We start from the raw sequence: 18,247 nt of genomic DNA on the forward strand, positions 1-18,247 counted from the left end.
AAGACACACTGAATGTTTCTTGTGACTTTGCGAAGACCATTTGAAGAACCTGACACTACATCTACAGTGTGTGAAAAAACTCAGTGTGTCACAATTCAAAACAAAAACTCCTTCAAACAAAGCAGTAAATGTCTGTGGAAGGCACAAAGCAGTTAAGCGGGGGGCAGTTAACATGTGAAGGCAGACGTGTCAAATCAATTTGATTATACCCAGAACCGATATGATATGTGGTGTCTAAAATATATAACAAATAAAGTAAGTTTAGGGTGAAAACTTTATACCTAATTTTAGATGGCAAACTGCGGATTATGGTTGTCTGCAGAACACAACAATACATGTTTTACTGTCTAGTAAAGTACTACAAGCCTCCCTCAGCCATGCACTGCTGTGAAAGTATTTGAAAAATTCAAACAAGGGAGTCTGAGACTGGCATATTGATTTAACCTGCCAAGCTATACTTAATTTCAATGAATGGATCACTTCAGATGTCGATATAGTGTTTTTGAGCCATTTACTTTAGGGCCCAAAGTGTTGGAGCACGGAAATGTTTAAGATAAAGTGGTCACTGGGTTCCGGTGGCTCAGTGCTGAGAAAATACTACTTTAATATCAAAGGAGCCTTAATATTTTCTGCCCTCCTGTGATCCTGGGGCGAATGCACTGTGACCGTTGATTGGATTTCCACTAACAAAGTGTCAGAGAAGTTGGCAGAGGCACAGCAACCGATTGCAGAAGAAGTACAGATCAGAACTGGCAGGGTATGCCAACAGCTGGTTTAAATTAGCTTTGCAGATATGTAGCTGAGGACAGTATGAGAAGTTTTGCTTTCCAAAGAAACCCAAGCACAAGCAGCAAAAAGAAAAAAATACAGTTATTGAATTCAGAACTTATACTGCTTCAACAGGGGTTTTTTTCTGTAGCCACACTGACCAAAGATGAAAACAATATCTTTGTATTATGTTATTTTAAATATGGTCTGTCTTTCCATTTAATTTCAGCTCTAATCAGCTCTAGTAGGTTTATCTATGTTTTCCATCTGTGTTCCATTTTCTGAAACACAGGATAAACTTAGATTTCAAAGAGAAAAAGGGGAATTTACAGTTGTTTTTTTTTTTCATTTCATTTTTTATGTTTCTTATATTAAGAATATCACTGTCTTGAAAAATAGTTTTTTTTCCTTTTGGTGGGGGCTATGCATCATTGTTTATGATTTATAGATAATCAATGGGTAGTGTTAATCTCCAATCAAATGACTATCTTGATCCATGAAAACACAATCATCCACAGTGGGCAAATATTGAGTAATAAATTATTGAAAAAGACTGCATCTGTAGAAAGGATGCTGTTGAGCCTTCACTGTACCATGGTGGCATGTTTCCTCCTCTCTGGGAGTCTTACCGCTGGCAGTGTTGCTGCACCATGATAAGAGGTTCAACCTCAGGCTTTGTTTGCTTTACGCATTTTTGGTCACAAATCAACTTTGGTAAAACACCATGGATATCTATATATTCACATTTGATTGATGACGTCCCTCCCCCTGTAAAACAACGGGTTTATTTTTTTATCCTATTTGGGGCATACTTTAAAAAGTGCCCTTGCTATAATTTCAGACTGCATGTCGTGTTTCATGACCACTGTTGGTAAAGGAGGCATGCCACCTCAACCAGAGGGTTGGTGGTTAGAGTTCAGGCTCCTCCTGTCTGGAGGGTCACTCCTGATAATCTGGCACCATCATTTGTGAATGGGTGAATCCAGTGTGAAGTGCTTTGAAACTGCAAGCTGATGGAAGCACTACATTAAAGGAAACCATTTATGATTTATTTACCAGTGCACATTAGGTGTGTATACAGAAGTAGATAACCACGAGAGGTCGACAACTACTAAAATGACAAAAATAAGCAGAAAAGACTTCACAGTATGAGCTCCATGATGCACAACTGCTAAACAAACTAACATGTACAAATACATCGAAGATGTTATCATCCTCTGGCAACTTGCGGTGAGTTTGGCAGACATTCCCATTAAAGTGTTATATTATGTACGTACTAGATAAATATCAGACACGCTCAAGGGTTGTGCTTGTGGGAAAGGTAGGTACCGGTGTGTATTTCAGCCAATTAAAATACTCTGGTAGTGAAACGATAGCTTTTAGCTGTTGTGAGTCAAGTGCTTTATTAACATCTCTCACAGATCTCTTGTTGGAATAAAATACACATGCTTTCTCAGTGGAAACAGGTTAGCCTCAAAGTTATATTTTGCTCTGTTTGAAGAGGAACATTTACAGGTTCCATTGTGAAAAGTCATTTCTTCATATATATAATCATTGTTGTCGAGGCCACGTAAAGCATGGCCAAGTCATGACCGAGATGAGAGAATTAAGTCTGAGACAAAACCAAAAAGACCAAATATAGACCAGGCCAGAGCAATTCCCACACTTAAGAACAACACAGAGAAAGTAGACCATGCAGATCCACAAGCACTCTCAGTGATGTGAATGAGCCACATTCCCATCACAAACAGATAAGGGATGAATCCTCCTTGATGTCTGCTTTATTGCCATACAATCCAGTTTCTTGTCTTGACCAGTCCAGAAAAAAATGCTGTCAATATTCAGACCTCCAAAAGGGGGTTTTGAGACAGGATATCTTTTCTGAAACTCAAGTGCTGACTGTATCAAAACATCTACACAAACCCACTCAGATGTATTTTTTCCAACAGTGTCAACTTCTAAATACTATGCACTCCATATTTTCCCTCATATTCTGAACTGGTTTTCATTGAGTTTAGTTCTCATCTACAGTGTTTTATATATATCCATTCTTCTTCCATTTTCCTTATCTACTCTGCTAGTGAAGTACAGAACAATTCCCTGTCATAGACCCAAGACCGGCGAAGAAGAATCTTGTTATCTGTCGCACATTCCCATGGCTGTATTGTAAAGTGTTATCTCTCCTTTTCAAGCCCTGTGTGAGTTCACTAGTTTTGTACCACCAATTAATCTGAGGCCATTTGTCATGTACACATTTGAAAAGTAGTCTCAAACACGTAGCTGTGTGAAGCAAAGCAGTCATTTAGCACGATGGCATGCCTCTCCTCTTGACAGCCATGATCAAAGAGAGCACGCTGGCAAACAAGCACTCAGATGGTACCAGATGACACTGGCTGGCTGGATATCTATGGAGTTACAATGTTCCCTGGCAGCTCTAACCACATTTCTGAGGTAGTCTTGGGCCAACACAGAAATCAAACAACCCGTAGCTTTTATCTTATTAGGGACTTCTTAACTGCTTTGTCTTTTAACTAAAAAGAAGCAAACATTTTTTTTCAATCTCACTCCAAATATCTGTACTTTTGTTTCCTTTGCGCTGCCAAAAGACACTGAACTTTTTTTTCCTCTTATATATCTGGGATAAAAAGACCATACATTCAGATAAATGCAATCTCAATAATGTTACACTGTCTAGAAAATTACACATTCAAAAAATGATCAATTGTACAACTTATACTGAGTCAATTGTTGGAGACAGCCCACTTTGTATTTAATTGTAAGGGGATTTGATTGCTTTAGACATTCACTTGGTGAATATGGTTTACAGAACATGCACACAAACTAGACATCCGTGGATGTCTGTGTGGCAACATCAATGAGCTGAGTGTCTGATGAACAAACACATTCAAAGACGTTTATCTGCTGAGTGCACAGAAAACCCCTGCTATGAATAATGAAAGCTTGCTGCTCAATAATAAATGTCTGCATGGTTACAGTGTGCTTCAGTACTTGTTTGTCCTGTGAGGGAGATTTCATTAAAGTATCTCCCTTGTAGTCCATACAGTGAGAGGGAGTGAACACAGGCTAACTAATGTAGCAACCCATGTCAGCTAGAAAAGCAAAAAATGCTTGAATGGAAATAAAAAGATTACCAGAAAAAAAATGCACACGCTTTAAAGGCTCAGAAGAGACAAATGTTGAGTTATCCACTGTGCTTGTAAAAGGGTTGAAACACAAAAGTGGACATGCTTGGGTCTATTTGCTGGAGTGTCACAAAAAACTCTACAGTACTTGTATAGATATTTACTTTGGATTCCCTGCTTTATCTTCATGATAGCAAGAAGACTTCTCAAGATCTTATCCACCAGATTTCAATTCTGGCTTATTTGGCAACGTCTATAACTTACAGTAATGGAGCAATTCTACGGTTTTCAAAATTCTATGGGTGGGAAAGGAAATATGATAGCCGTTGTGCTTGGTTATGTGATCTCCTCATTGTCGGTTGAGTGAAAATCTACACCTTTTTTGATATGCAGCTGCTAAACTGAACGAATGCACCACTTTTTGTTTCACAGAAGCTGAACAGTTTACGTACAAAAAAAAGTTGCAATTTCTCGAAACTTCTTTTGCTTTGATCTGCATTCATGTTGGCCATATTAGCATTAGTTTAATTTATTGTCATATTGGTAACATGACAGTTTACAGAACAATGATCTAATACAGCATAAGAGAAAAAAAAGAGGATTATTACAATTACACTGCATTTTGAAACAAGAGACCTCCTTGCTCTGCATTTCAATCCAATTTATGATACCAGCTGTGGGTTTTATAATCATTACAAAAAAGGTTAAATGATTTGTGAGTCTTTTTCAATCTATAGCGTGGAGTTTGTTGCCTAGGCTATTTCAATTGTCATTTCAGTGATACGGTTTGTGTGCAGATAAAATTAGATTTTGTAGCATCCTTTATGTTAGATTATGTTTAGTTCTTGCATTTGCTGCTGGTGACAAACTGACTACATTATAATTATGTTTTGCTCCCTAACAAAGAAGCAGACAAGACTGGCATTCTTCTGACATAACTTATACAAGAAAGCACTTGAGTTGGTTATGGCAGTTTATTCTGAGCCTGATTACACAATGATCTTTTGGTGACATTGTATGAGAATATGTGTTTGTGTATGAGTGCATGTGTTGGTGATGGTGGTGGTGGTGAGCAGGCGCTTGTTTCATCAAAACTGGATTCTTGTTTTTCTCATGGGTTCTCATAACACCACTCTCACTTTCTAGCTCCTGATGAATCATGTATGGCTGTTTGTATCAATTAAATACATATCACATTTGTCAGCCACCCACTTGTAGACATTACAGACAAGGCTCATTTGCACATGAGACAGACGTTCTGTTCTACTTCATAATTCTGTACATAAACCAAGCAATTTTTGAATGCACTATCACCTAATTGTTTTACAAATGTCAAAGTCTGAGTTCTAGGTCTTGGCTAGGTCAAAATCCTAGCAAAGTGAGAGTCTGGTAAAAAAGAAAAAAAGGGTAATAATTTGCTATTATTCATGAATCTGTAAGCAATAGAAATTTAACTCACTAACAAACACTACCTTTTCTGTAGCAACTTTGTAACACTTAGCCAGGTGCACAGACTAAATGTGAAGCTGAAGTGGTTGTAAATGTTTAACAGTTACTTAAATCTGCGTATTTCTGCAACAGCTGCACTGTAACACATTACATTTTCAGATCTTCATCTTATGTTACACAGATGGGATATCAGAGGCAGAAAATGACACAGCTATGAATGCAGGGATTGGTACATTTTGAACATGGGAAAAAAGTATTAAAAAGCCACAAAGGGGGTATTATGCCTTCCCATAAGTGCAAGCTAGGTGTTCTGTGTTTCAGGTCAGAGGAACTGATGGGGGGAGACCACATTGATATTGTAATACAGTGCAAAATAACATGGTGATTCAATACTTGATAGTGCACTGTGCATAACTCTCACATTTATCTGACTGCTGTAAATAGTCCAGAGGGGAGCCTGTCAAAATAGATTATACATGAGTGTAAAAACGGAGGGAATTACAAGATATAGCACTCTTGCTTCATTCGCGCAGATCTGCAATTTAAGGAACCACCGTTTCATTTTCATGACAAATTCTGTACCTGGGGCAATACAGTTTTAGAAAACCTGGAAAAAAGTGCTCTACTAGACAAAAGACTCGTAATTTGAGAAATTATGTATTTTGATCTGTCACGCACCACTACCCTGTTCAAGAAAAGACGAGTAAATATAGGTGGGAAACTATAAAGGAAGCTACAGTATTTAACAGCAGATTACTGTTCCTTGCATTGAATTGGACAGCACAAATTTATATATGTTCTACAACTGCAGCTATGTGATCTGAAAAAACGTCTGTGTTATTTTCTTTTTGCTCAGTATCTAAAAATCCTATAATCTGAGGGTTGTTCATTTATTGCCCTCCAAAGTACAACTCTTATCTTAGCAATGAAGCAGTCCTGATCCAATACAACTAGGTTGTTGCAGACATCACTACAGGGCAAATTTTGCCTCAAGTAGTTGACCTTTATCAGCAGAAACATTGAGGAAAGAAAAAAATATAGGTTTGCATAGTAATACTACTACGATTATAGTGTTGGGGCTGCAGGAAATAGTTTGTTTTCCCACAATCTCTTTTGCTTTAAGGTGTCAGCAATTCCTTGCCAGTTGTAGAGTTGACTGACAGTTAAAGTCCTATCAATCTAACTTTCAGTTAATCATGTTGCAATTTTGCATGGGACCTATTCAATCACAATTTGTTAACAAAAGAAACCAAGAAAGAAGACAAACAACATTTTAGAATACTTGGTCTAAAGTTTAACTCTTAAATAGCCTTACAGGATCTCGTGAACTATGGGTACTTGATGAAATGTGTGTTCCTTGCAGGCCACCACATCGTAATAAAACAATGTTAAGGTAAAGTAAAACAAACAACCAAAACCACTATTTCACAGCTGTTCAGTGAACAAAGTGTAACTTGGCAGCAGATAAGGGATGCATATGTGAACAGGAGAAGAGAGGATTTGTTGTATAAATTGGACAGCTCAGCCCAGGGCAGCTGTGCAAACCTCTTATAGACTCTTGAGTTAGTGTGTGATGTGAGGGAAAGGTCCTTGCAGAGCAGCAAAGGATCATTCTCAGTGAAGGTGCCCTTGCTCTGAATTCAAAATGAAAGTAGACTAAAAGAACTGGCCATCGATGTAACGAAAGCCATGGCAGAAATTAGTTAAATAAAAAATGAATGATTATCAAACTGATTTCTTGACATTTACGACATATACGACTAGTCATATAATGTTAAGTTTAATTTTTTTTTTTTAGAAAAGGAAACAATACCTGCTAGTTTAGAAAAAAAAAAAAACTGGTGGTGCCATTATATTGGGAAAGTCAGCAATGGATGGTCAAAATCTTCAGGCTTTTCCATCTACAGAGTCAGCCCTGCTCATTTGGAGTCAAAAGGTTAGCTGCAGGAATCATGAGACCTGTATCTTATTACGTTACAGTAACCCCACACCACATTCAACCGCATGCATCTATGTGCATGTCTGACAGTAAAGCCAAAGAATGCTATTGAAGGGGGAAAACAGACATACATACATGCATACATACATACACTTATTCAACCACATGCACCTATTTGCAAGTCTGACAGTAAAGCTAAAGAATGCTATTAAAGGGGGAAAATAAACATTCATAGATACATAAAATAATGATTCAAAAAACCAAATCAACTTACTCTGCAGGCAAATGGGATGCAAACAGGCAGGAGAAAATTACCCCTCTAGAGTGATGAAGTAGACAGAATCTGGTCTAAAAGGTTTGCAATAAAAGCACTACAGAAGACTGACTCAATTAAGGCCTTGGTCATCCAATTACCCTGCTATTATACTGAACTAAGATAAAGACACCGCCTTATGTAGCCCTCCTTGGCAATTTTTTTCTGCAAAGCTAACAATATTTTTAGATTACAGGATAAAGTTTCTCTAAGTCTAAATGATTTAATTTGCTGTGGAATGAAGACAGAGTACTGTGAGCTTTAGTGCAAGGAATCACATTTCAAAATATAGTACTTCAGTAACAAAGGTGAAAGGGATACAAGTAATTCTCTTGTAGAAATAGACTGGATCATAAAATCCAGCTATATGCAGTGACTTGGTCAGAGGAATGAGGCAAAAAATTTGGGAAAGATTTCAGAGTGAAAAGCACTCTTAAGCATCCTTTTGTCCATTTACCATTTGGCCAGCACCAAATATCAAGTCTCCCTGCCTGCCTGTCCCAACAGAAAGCTTTCGAAAGGGATGCAGATCCATACTGTGCCATACCAATGTTGTTATAGTTTGCGCCCCTCGGTTGCCTCCGTTTTATTTCTCTTATCAGTAAGGACATTTCAAACTTGAGGTGTTCTCTTCAGCACTGTAGTGGTGTAGTTGATGTATGTCTGTACATAAATGTCCAAGCCACAGCAAGCGAGAGGCTAGATCCACAGCAGCTGCTATCACAGCTCCTACACGATTCCTTGTTATCTATCCGGTCAGACTTTGGCTTCTCTGTTGTCTCCTTCATCATTGCACTGCTGAGTGAGTGTGTGTGTGTGTGTGTGTGTGTGTGTGTGTGTGTGTGTGTGTGTGTGTGTGTGTGTGTGAGCGGAAGAAAGAGTTTGTGATTTGACTTATCATGCCCTTGTCTCTTGCAGTCACTATTCTGAAATAAAGAGCTGTTACAATCCTGTTTAAGATCATCACCTACACAGTCTCTTCACAGCCACCTCTTCCCGGTTCCCCTCACAGGACATTCAATCACTGAAGTAGCTCCAATCACTGACTTATTTATTTTAGGTAGAGATCTGTTCGTTCTTTATTCATCTTATCACTTTGTTCCTAAATATTCATTGTGCTTCAGGAAACAGTATTTTTTAGCCATTATTGACAGTTTGAAAAACGTGGTAATCCCAGTTCATTCTAAAGTTTTCAAGAGGTACATGTTAAATTAAGGTAACGGTATTTTTGGTGAAATTGAAATTATTTTAAAGACAACCATAGACTTAGGCTAGCAAATATACTTCTTTTGTGGCACTTAAATAATTGCAGGTTACAGTACATCTTCATTTGAACTGACAGATAATTTATACATTATTTTCTATGCTCTACAATGTTACATAACTCCCATTTTATTTCCATTTTGATCTTTCTTATGACTGATCCAATCTCTATTTGCAACTCAATTTGTTGCTCTTGAAGACATTTGGCTGGATTTATTGCAAGGTTCCTTCCACCATAAAGTGAGCTTTTGGCGCAGTGTTGACCCCAAACTACCAATAGCCTAGATGACTGCTCTGACACAAGGTAAAACTTCTACAAAAAGGGTGAATCAAATGCATGGATAGTTAGAAAGTCAAATGTGAGCACTCGAGTAAAAGGGTATTGACATAGAGAATAAGAAAACTAAATTTGAGTTGAGAATGCTGGAGAGCATGACTGATGTAGAAGAAAAAGGGCAACAGTGGGGTCTTTCTCTCAAAACTTGTAAGTCGACCTGAGCCCCAACTATGCTAACTAGGCTCTTGCCTCACATCACTACTTGCATTTATATGACCATAAAACTGCAGGGTTTTCAAGGTTCGGTATGTTGCTTCCTATCCTCTCTCACAATTTCTCTGTATCCTAATTGGTAATCTATAGTTCACAAGGGAAGAGTCTGGATAAAAGAAAATTCTTTGATGTCTTATTCTATAGCACCCTCCCTTTACATTCTCCCTAAACTTTATTTCTCTACTGTTCTGGTCTTGACTTTTGTCCTGCCAGGTTGCTCTGCTGGAGCATCCAAGTACTGAGCAACTTTTTCTGAACAACAGTTATGTTGATGTCCTTTGTTGCTCTTCAAAAGAATGATCTTGTGCTCAACATATTTGAGATTCCCCTTAATAAATGTGTACAAGTGAAAGTTGATTCTTTACCAATTGTCAGTTACCAATATTCAATTTATTAATTTGATTATTCACCTGCTTGTTTTATTTATCTGTATATTATGAATTATATAATATTTTAATTAACCTTAGGATGTTTAATTATGGGTATATCCTTGAGTTGTTTATTTAACACAATGGAATAAATAGGTCTACCACTGTTATGAACTAGCAGAACTCTGATGCAATACAATAATGTTGGTTGTCTTTATAAAATGACAACTCAGGAGGATATCTAAAATAGGATATGAAGATAGTTTGTGTCAGATAAGAGACTAAAGAGAATAGGGTTGAATGGAGGAGGTTGATTCACTTTGGAGACCCCTGATCGGAGCATCAAAAAGAAAAGAAAAAGAAGGGAGATACACAAATAAAATGATCAAATATAATGTGATAGCTGGCTTGCAAATGTGATTTTGGCAGCATGCTTTGCTCTTAGGAAACTCTGTCCATCTTCTTTTGAAAACCACAAAGGATGTCCAAAAATGCATACTTTCACAAGGCATTTTTTGTCAAATTATTCAATCATGGTTTATTCTGCTACAGTTAAGTTATGGCTTGGTGGTTAGCCTTTTCCAAGGCATATGCCAATGTCTCTGTTACTGTGAAAATGTTGTTGTCTGCAACTTTCAGCGCTATCCATAAAAAGACGCATGCTTAACTTCAGAACATGATATACACCATAAAACATTAAGTCATTTACAATTTCAAAACTTTGAAACATACATGGTTCCCATTGTGGAGGGAACCAGGATCAACAAAATCTGTTCTGGTACATTAAGTTCTTACAAAAGCTATTTGATCATTGCTACAGATCCAGGCCCAGCTGTCACCCTCTTCTAATGTATATGCTCTTCATTTCTTCTAGCAGTGTTGAACCAGTAGATGGCCAGAACTGTCATTGTTCATGAAAACAGTGCAGTGGCAAGTGGCTGTGTCAGAAGAATGATGTTTTACAGTTCCAGCTTGCCGGCTGACTGGCTTAACTTGGACCTCTATGGTAATGAATCATAGTCACACATCTGCCATCTCCCTGTCAACTGCAGTAGCTACAAAAGAAGCAGGAGGATTCAAATGTGAGGTCATGCTTACACACATGAGCAAACAGTTATGCATGCCCCTGCACATGTGGACAGGCACGCACACACACATGCACACTATTGCTCCAGAGCAAAGACAAAGAGACAACCTTTTGGATACAGACATTGTTGAATTACAACTAACATACATAAGTGCAAATTAAAGCACCAGTGTTTTCTGTCTTATGTAATAATAGCCTCCAAATGAACACACTACAAGCAGTAGGCATGTGATTATAAATGAAGACAGTTATGTAATGGATAGTTGTTTTGTTGGACATTCCCTACTACTTGGCCTCTGAAATCACCTTTGTATTATTGACACACAACGGACAAGTCAGATTTCGCCTGCCATCTTGAATATGATAGAACACATGAAGAAAGTGGCCTTCATTACATCCCTTATCTTCAAAATATACATCTTTCACCAGACCAGATCTTAAAAAATAATGGCCTCTTTAAGACTATTTTGGTAATGAGCCAGGACAAAAACAGTTATCAATGACTGAGTTTGATTATTGGAGCTTTTGAGGGGGCAATGTGGCTTGGAGGTTGGACCAGTTGTCCTTAGAGCTGCACATTCCTGGTTCAATACCTGTCCTCATCCTCGCAAGTTGAGGTGTTGTTGAGCAAGACACTGAACCTCTGGTGCTGCTCTTTAGCTGTGTTCTGTTCATCGTTCAGCCATGAAAAAAAAATTAAGCTCATTTAAGGGGGAATTTAAGCCAGGCGTTAGCCTAGTTATTAAAAAAGAACTTGCATATGTAAAGTGTGGTAGAAGTGAATCATTCCATTCATTCACAATATCAAAAAGTCCAAAAGAATCATTTATGACTTGCTAAATTCTTACTACAGACTTACAAACTCATCCTCAATGGCTACAGCAAAGAAAGCCTGTATCCACTTTTGACTTATCCATCAAAGGTGGATGAGAAGGTTCCGTTTGCATTCACTGTGGGGCATCTATCCAGCACCCATGCTGGGGCCTATTTCACATCTTACACCAAATTGGATCCTTGCTGTTTCCTGTAAATGAACAGTCAAATATTGGCTCTGAAATTGAGACAGCAGTTGTTTGTGTGCACAAGCACCCCCACTGTGAGATTTTAGGCAAACACACTAGGACATTGGGAGACTTATTCCCCTGTTACCCTTTTATTTTTTTTGCAGTTCCCATCATTGTCTTTTGGTCATTATTCTAATTTTGCTTTGCAACATTCTTATAAGTTTTTTTAAATGATGTATTTGACAACACAATAGGAAGAGGTGAACGAAACCATCTTTAACACATTCCCTGAATCAACCCCGCTGTGCAAAATATGTACCAAAAATATTGAATGTTTTCAGTGTGCCTCAAATATTGTACCAGCACTTCTGTTATTGTGTGCCCCCTGCTTGTATTTAATCCAGTCTCTCCTTTTAATCCTCTTCCTTCGAAGCCCATACATTGTACTTGGAAAAGACTGGTTTGCAAATTGAAACCAAGTAAAATTCACAAACACACTGAAAGGGCAGCTCATTTTAGAGGTTACCCACACAAAACATAGCTTATTGACAGAACAGGAGTATATGGTAATGTCAGTGATAGCAATTACTCTCTCATAAACCTGACAGAAAAACATTTTAAATACGGATACACAAATGCATGCATGCATGCATGCATGCATGCATGCACGCACATGCCTTCTTGGAAAATTCTGTATCCAATTTTCTCCTCAAGCAGACTAAAGCTACATTATGGTGAGGAAAGTATTGGGCTACTTATATTCAGAAAGTACTCAGGAAACCCAAGAAGTGGTCTCTTCAGATCGTAGTTTCAGTAGGGAGAAACATTTAGGTCTGTCATGAGACACCTTAGTGCTTTCAAAATCCCACACCAATATCTAATGATGGGGTCGAGCTTTTGGAAAATAGCTGAGAATTTGCTTTTACGGTACTCCTTCTACTATACTTTTGGCAGTATCTGATCTGAACCCTGTTGAGACACCAATTCTATTACAGTACCTTGCTTGAATATAGTAAATCAAACTTTTAAGGCTAGAAATTAAAATTTGGTATTCAGCTCAATCATAGAAGTGATATAGTTGTTCGTTTGGGAAATGGTTGCTGGGGAGGTCTGTCATCTTGCTCTTTCATTCTGTCAACTCACTGAGAAACCCTGTCAGCACCCTCTCATCCTCAGGGTAACTGTGAACGAATGATACAGAGATAGAGAGACCGAATGACAACTTGAGGAGAAATATATAGAAATATTAGATGCGCAAAACAACAGTAAGCTTCACAGGGAAGACAGAGAGGGGGACTTTAGGCTCTGTGGTTATCCAAAATCTCAAAGTATAATTTTATTTAATCTGTTTAAAGCAGGACAATGTGAAAAAAGAACGAAGACCACCAAAGGACTTGTTTACCCTTCATTCACATATTTCATTTCACACACTTCATCCATATGGAAAAATCATCAGCTTGTAATGAGTGTGTCCTAAGCTGTATTATTTTGCTTTAATATGTATAAATGTAGCAATTTCTTTAACGTTTTGGACACTTCTAGACAGGACAACTAGTCAGTTCGATAGTGATTTGAGGTGGTTTCCTGTTTATTTTTGAAGGACATTTATTGCTTATTTACTCATGGCATTAATTAAGGAAAATTAAAAATCTAACAGAAAAACTGTGATTACTAAACTTTCCAAAAAGAAAAAAAACATTTTACTACACAATGATGATGTATGTCTTGAAGTAAACCACAAAACTGTGTCTCCATATAAATGAGAAATAAAGCAGGTGGGAAAAAAAAAGGAGTCGGGTGAAAATCATGGCACACCATGTCAACACAAATGGTTTGTTTAATCACACAGTACAAAAACTGGAACTCCAAATCAAAACAAACAACACATCTCCAAAGTTGCTTTAGTAATGTGTTCCTATAGTGTCAATGGTTTTGTAAACATTGCAAATTTTTGTCTTCATCTTCTCACCCAAAAAAATCTTTGATGGGACAAATTAAAATGATGCTGTTGAATATGGACAAATGTGGAGCAAAGACAGTGTACTGCTCAAAGGGATCTCACTTCAACTTACAACTATACAGTCATCCATCCATCCAGGATAGATCTATCCTGCACTCAGAGTGGCGAGGGATGCTGGAGTCTATCCCAGCTGTCATCGGGCGAGAGGCAGGGTACACCCTGGACTGGTCGCCAGTCAATCGCAGGGTCACATATACAGACAAACAGCCAGTTACTCACTCACTCACTTGGGGCAATTTTCCCATTTTTTTTTCCCAATTAACCTGCTGCATTCATCAACTAAATCATGGATACTCACACTTTGCAATGATATTAAAGCCCTGACACTATCAGCACTATGTGATACAGCCAATGATGCCCTGATTGGGTTCAATAACCAAGTCTGACCATTAGAATTTTAATTCCTCTTCCCTCAGCCGCAGGGAATCTTCAATCTTTGTAGTTACTGCTAACAGCTAAGACAATTCATATTTCATTATATTTCTTATTCTTCCTCCTTTCTACTATTATCTATTACTGTTATGTTTTTTTTTTTACTTGAAACTCTGGCACAACAATTTCCTTCGGGATTAATAAAGTTGTTCTCATCTCATCTCATCATAGAAGTCAGCCATTGTAGTTTAAGATGAGGCAATGTTTCAATGGGTTGAAAACAAAAAATAAAATAAAATCACTATCACAGTTCTCAACCCAGAAGATAAAGAATGAAATGATTGAAGATGCAGGGAAAATAGGTTTATGTGCCTTGTGTTGAAAAAAAAAAAAAAAACAGCAAATCTGAAACTCTGTGCCAAATGTCACAACCACTAATGGATAGATCCAGGGACAAAACAGAAAATGAGTGGTAGTGACAGTGGCAGGGAGACACAAGGGGCACCAGTCAGACAGGCTAAACTGGGCCCGGGTTTCCAACTGACAGCCCAGTGCAGACCAGGGACAGAGGTGGTATTATAGAGCTTGAGGCCTAGCCAAAAGGAAGAACAATAGCTCCTGTGTGCGGGAGCCTCTGGACCATCCTAACAGCTGAGAGATAGGAGTTTCGAATTAGGCTCCCGTAAATAGGCACGTAATAGGGCTGTTGCACACATGAATTCTTTCTCTCTCTTTTTCTCTCTCAAAATCTCTGGCCCCTCGTCCTCATACCACCTCCACATGCCAGGCATACATGGTTCATTACTACTTTATTCTTTCTTTCTCCCTCTCTCTCACTCATTCATTCAGTCATACACTCAGTCCTTCATTCGCTCACTCACTCACTACATGCTCTTTATTATGCCCTCTGTCCTCCTCTCACCCCTCCCTACAGTGCTGGGGGGAAACAAAGAGATGAGAAAAACAGAGATATTCTTGCAAGCATGAGAAAGCCAGAGACTGGCAGAAGATCAGAGCAATGTCAACAAATAGGAGAGGTCCAAAAACCCTCTGCAGGAGGCACGCCAAATCTTTTCTATCACAAGGGCTTCCGAAAAAAGAAAAAATATGGGAAACTGAAAAACCTGATGCCGGAAGGTCATTCCTCAGAGCACAGAAGATCATAAACAGCACAGGATAAGGAAAATTGGCAATGTGTTCTGTTCTTCTCTTGGAGTACACCTGTAAGGTTTGAGGCAATTTCCTTGGGTAAAATTGAGACAAGAAATAAAGACTGATTTAGCGAAGAATGACTATCTTTAAAGTTTCCATATGTTCCCTTAGTTTCTCCAAGCTGTTTTTAAATGCACTTTTGGGAAGAGACACTCCATTATCTGGTGGAAAAACACCTGAAAGTCTGATTATGGTGGTCATGCTCTTAAGTTGTGAAACTCATATCCATAGCTTCCGCTCAGACGTGATAGTTGAGATGTGACTCTTGCTAGCTAATAAATTCAACAGCTGCGAGGAAGGCCGAGCCTATTTTATTCAAAGGGTCATTTGTGATACTTATTTGCACCTTGAACTACTCTTAATGTAATTTCTTCATTAAATATATCTAGTTCCAAGTCTTACTTCAAATGTATGTGCGGATCATTTGTTATATTAGCTATTTCAGGTTTTGTTTTATGTTAAGTTTTGAGTGAGCTGTTTTTATGAAAAAACAAAATTGACCAAATATATATATCCGAAGGATAAGACACAATTTTCTTCAAAATCTAAAAATCAGTTGCTGAAGGGCTGCTACCGCCCCCCCCTTAATTTTCAGACAGCTTAAAAAAAACTGTTAAATAACTTTTTAATCGAGATATTAACACATTTTAAGGGATCCTGCATGGAGAACTTAGTGCTTCAGTTCAATCTTCATATCTGAAAACATGTTCTCTGTTTCTAGGTCTTGCAGACATCATATTATTTTTTCCCAAGACAGTAAAACCCACAGCCACAGCAGAGTATGCAGTTGACCCGTCAATCATCACCAGCCGACAACCAGAATACATATTTCTAAAATATCCCTCTCACGATACTGTTGTTTAGACTGTGGACGGATTATTGGCCGGCTCCATCACAAGATCTTCTTCTTAGAATGGTTTAGAAGAATGGACCGCAGGAAAAAAAACTGTCACCTCCACATGTGCAGGTATTGTGCAATGCAAAGAATTTTATACCACCGATTATTCAAGGTGATCACTTCGCAGCAGTCACCAAACGACACAGTTCCCCTCCTCTTCTTGCTGAGCATGAAGTATTACAAAGAAGGTTTCGAATTTCACAAAGCATGATTTTCACTGGGCTGAAGACTACCATCCCCCATGACTGCAAACCAGGCTGGCTGACAGACCCCAGCCTGACTGTGGCAAGTCGACGCGTTTTTAATGGGAACATTATAACGTTTCGTGCGGATGGCGGGGATTCTGTACAAAAAGTGCCGCGCTGAAACAAAAAAAAAAAAAAAAACAACAACAACAAAAAAAAAAAAAAAACCATATCCACATGCGAAAGGCTGCCCTCGGTGCCGCGTTTCTGTTGCGTTTCCTAATTCTGCAGACTTCGCAAATATTTGCTCGCCGGCTTCTCACCAACATGATACTGACAATGTCAAGATGCTGCTGCGGAACGCGTGCAGATGTGGAGGGACGGCCATGAAGCATCACTGAAAGCGGGCCCACTTCCAACTTTGTGAATTCATTCAGTTCGGGTCAAACAAAATTGATACTTTTAAAAGGTTTTGCAATACCTTGAAAATAAATCAAAAAAACAACGCGCTCTCAACGTTGCCGAAATGTGTCACTTGTGTTCCGAGTTAATGTGTGTCAGTCATTGATGGCCAGACAGGGTTGGATTACCAAGTCCGGTCGTTACTAGTCTGCCAGCTGCAGTTAAAGACTGGTTGATCTTGCAACGCGGTGACTCTGAACTGTTAGTTACTGCCGTGTGATGAGGTGTGTGACATATTGGATGTAAAATTATAGGTTGTGTTGCATTGCCAAATTAAAAATATTCCACATGCGTGTGTTTCGACCGAGATCAGAACTGAGAAAAGTACCTTATGCTTTCGATTAATCCCTCCTATTTTCTTTCCATCTTCACTGAGCTCTGAAGTATCGCACCGTATCCGATAATTTAAATCCCCGGGTCGGGTCCATGATTGTACTGTCTGATACCAAATGTTCTCCTACTGGAAGAGGCGGCGGCGGAGAAGAATCCAGGTACTTTTTCCAAAGGGATCCTCTCTGTTGACATCGGTGAAACGAACTCTAATCCTTGTCCAATCAAGCTAATAACGGGTTACGTGAAACGGAGAATGTACACCAACCATACACATTTTGAGTGGAAATATTTCGTTCAAAATAAAGACGTGGAAATTATGCTAATCTTCAAGAAAATGCCCCCGTAATAAGCAGCAACAATGGTACGTACCACTCTATTGTTGGGGCGCGAGAGTGCACCGTGGGATGTGGACGAACCTTGGCCGTCCAATCGCAAGCAGGAGAAGAACACTAAATCAAGCGTGTCAGAGTCGCTAGAAAATTAAGAATTGACTGGAGACGCGACATGTATCAGCTTTCATTGTATCAAACGGACTTCACTTAAAACCGCAATTTGTTTTAAGCAAATCAATATCGTCAGCCCTTTTTTGAATTCATCGATAAATGTAAATTGGCACAAATGTGACCATTTTTTTTCGAGTGAATGAGGAATCCAATGTGCATCTTTTCGTCACTTTTAAACAAAATTCAGAACATATAAAAGAAGAAAATGGAGCGGTGGTAGCGGGAATGTTATCCGGCAAGTGTTAATTAATATGCTTAGAGTGATAATATATATTTTTCCCGTGGTTACTGTTTAATTAAATTAAGAAGGCGACCCCCCACACACACATTTAACCGATACAATTCTAAATTCTACCCTTAAAGTTCAGTAACATTAAA

At 38.5% G+C, this 18,247-nt stretch overlaps 1 protein-coding gene across 4 annotated transcripts in view; it reads right to left on the reverse strand.

Annotated features, from left to right (window-relative positions):
- The window catches only part of wasf1 (WASP family member 1), a 58,494-nt gene extending 40,768 nt beyond the window's left edge, over positions 1-17,726 (reverse strand). For 2 of the 4 annotated variants that reach the window (XM_086167170.1, XM_086167169.1), the window contains exon 1: positions 17,362-17,722. The gene's annotated coding sequence lies outside the window, so the exon portion shown is untranslated. Of the gene's footprint in view, positions 1-17,361 lie in introns of all 4 variants that reach the window. The other 2 variants (XM_086167171.1, XM_086167167.1) reach the window with 2 other exon arrangements.
- Between the last annotated feature and the right edge of the window lie 521 nt (positions 17,727-18,247).

Source organism: Fistularia commersonii, chromosome 20 (genome assembly GCF_037954325.1).
Source record: "Fistularia commersonii isolate RoL2024-O1a breed Wild chromosome 20, RoL_Fcom_v1.0, whole genome shotgun sequence".
In the NCBI taxonomy this organism is placed as follows: Eukaryota; Metazoa; Chordata; class Actinopteri; order Syngnathiformes; family Fistulariidae; genus Fistularia; species Fistularia commersonii.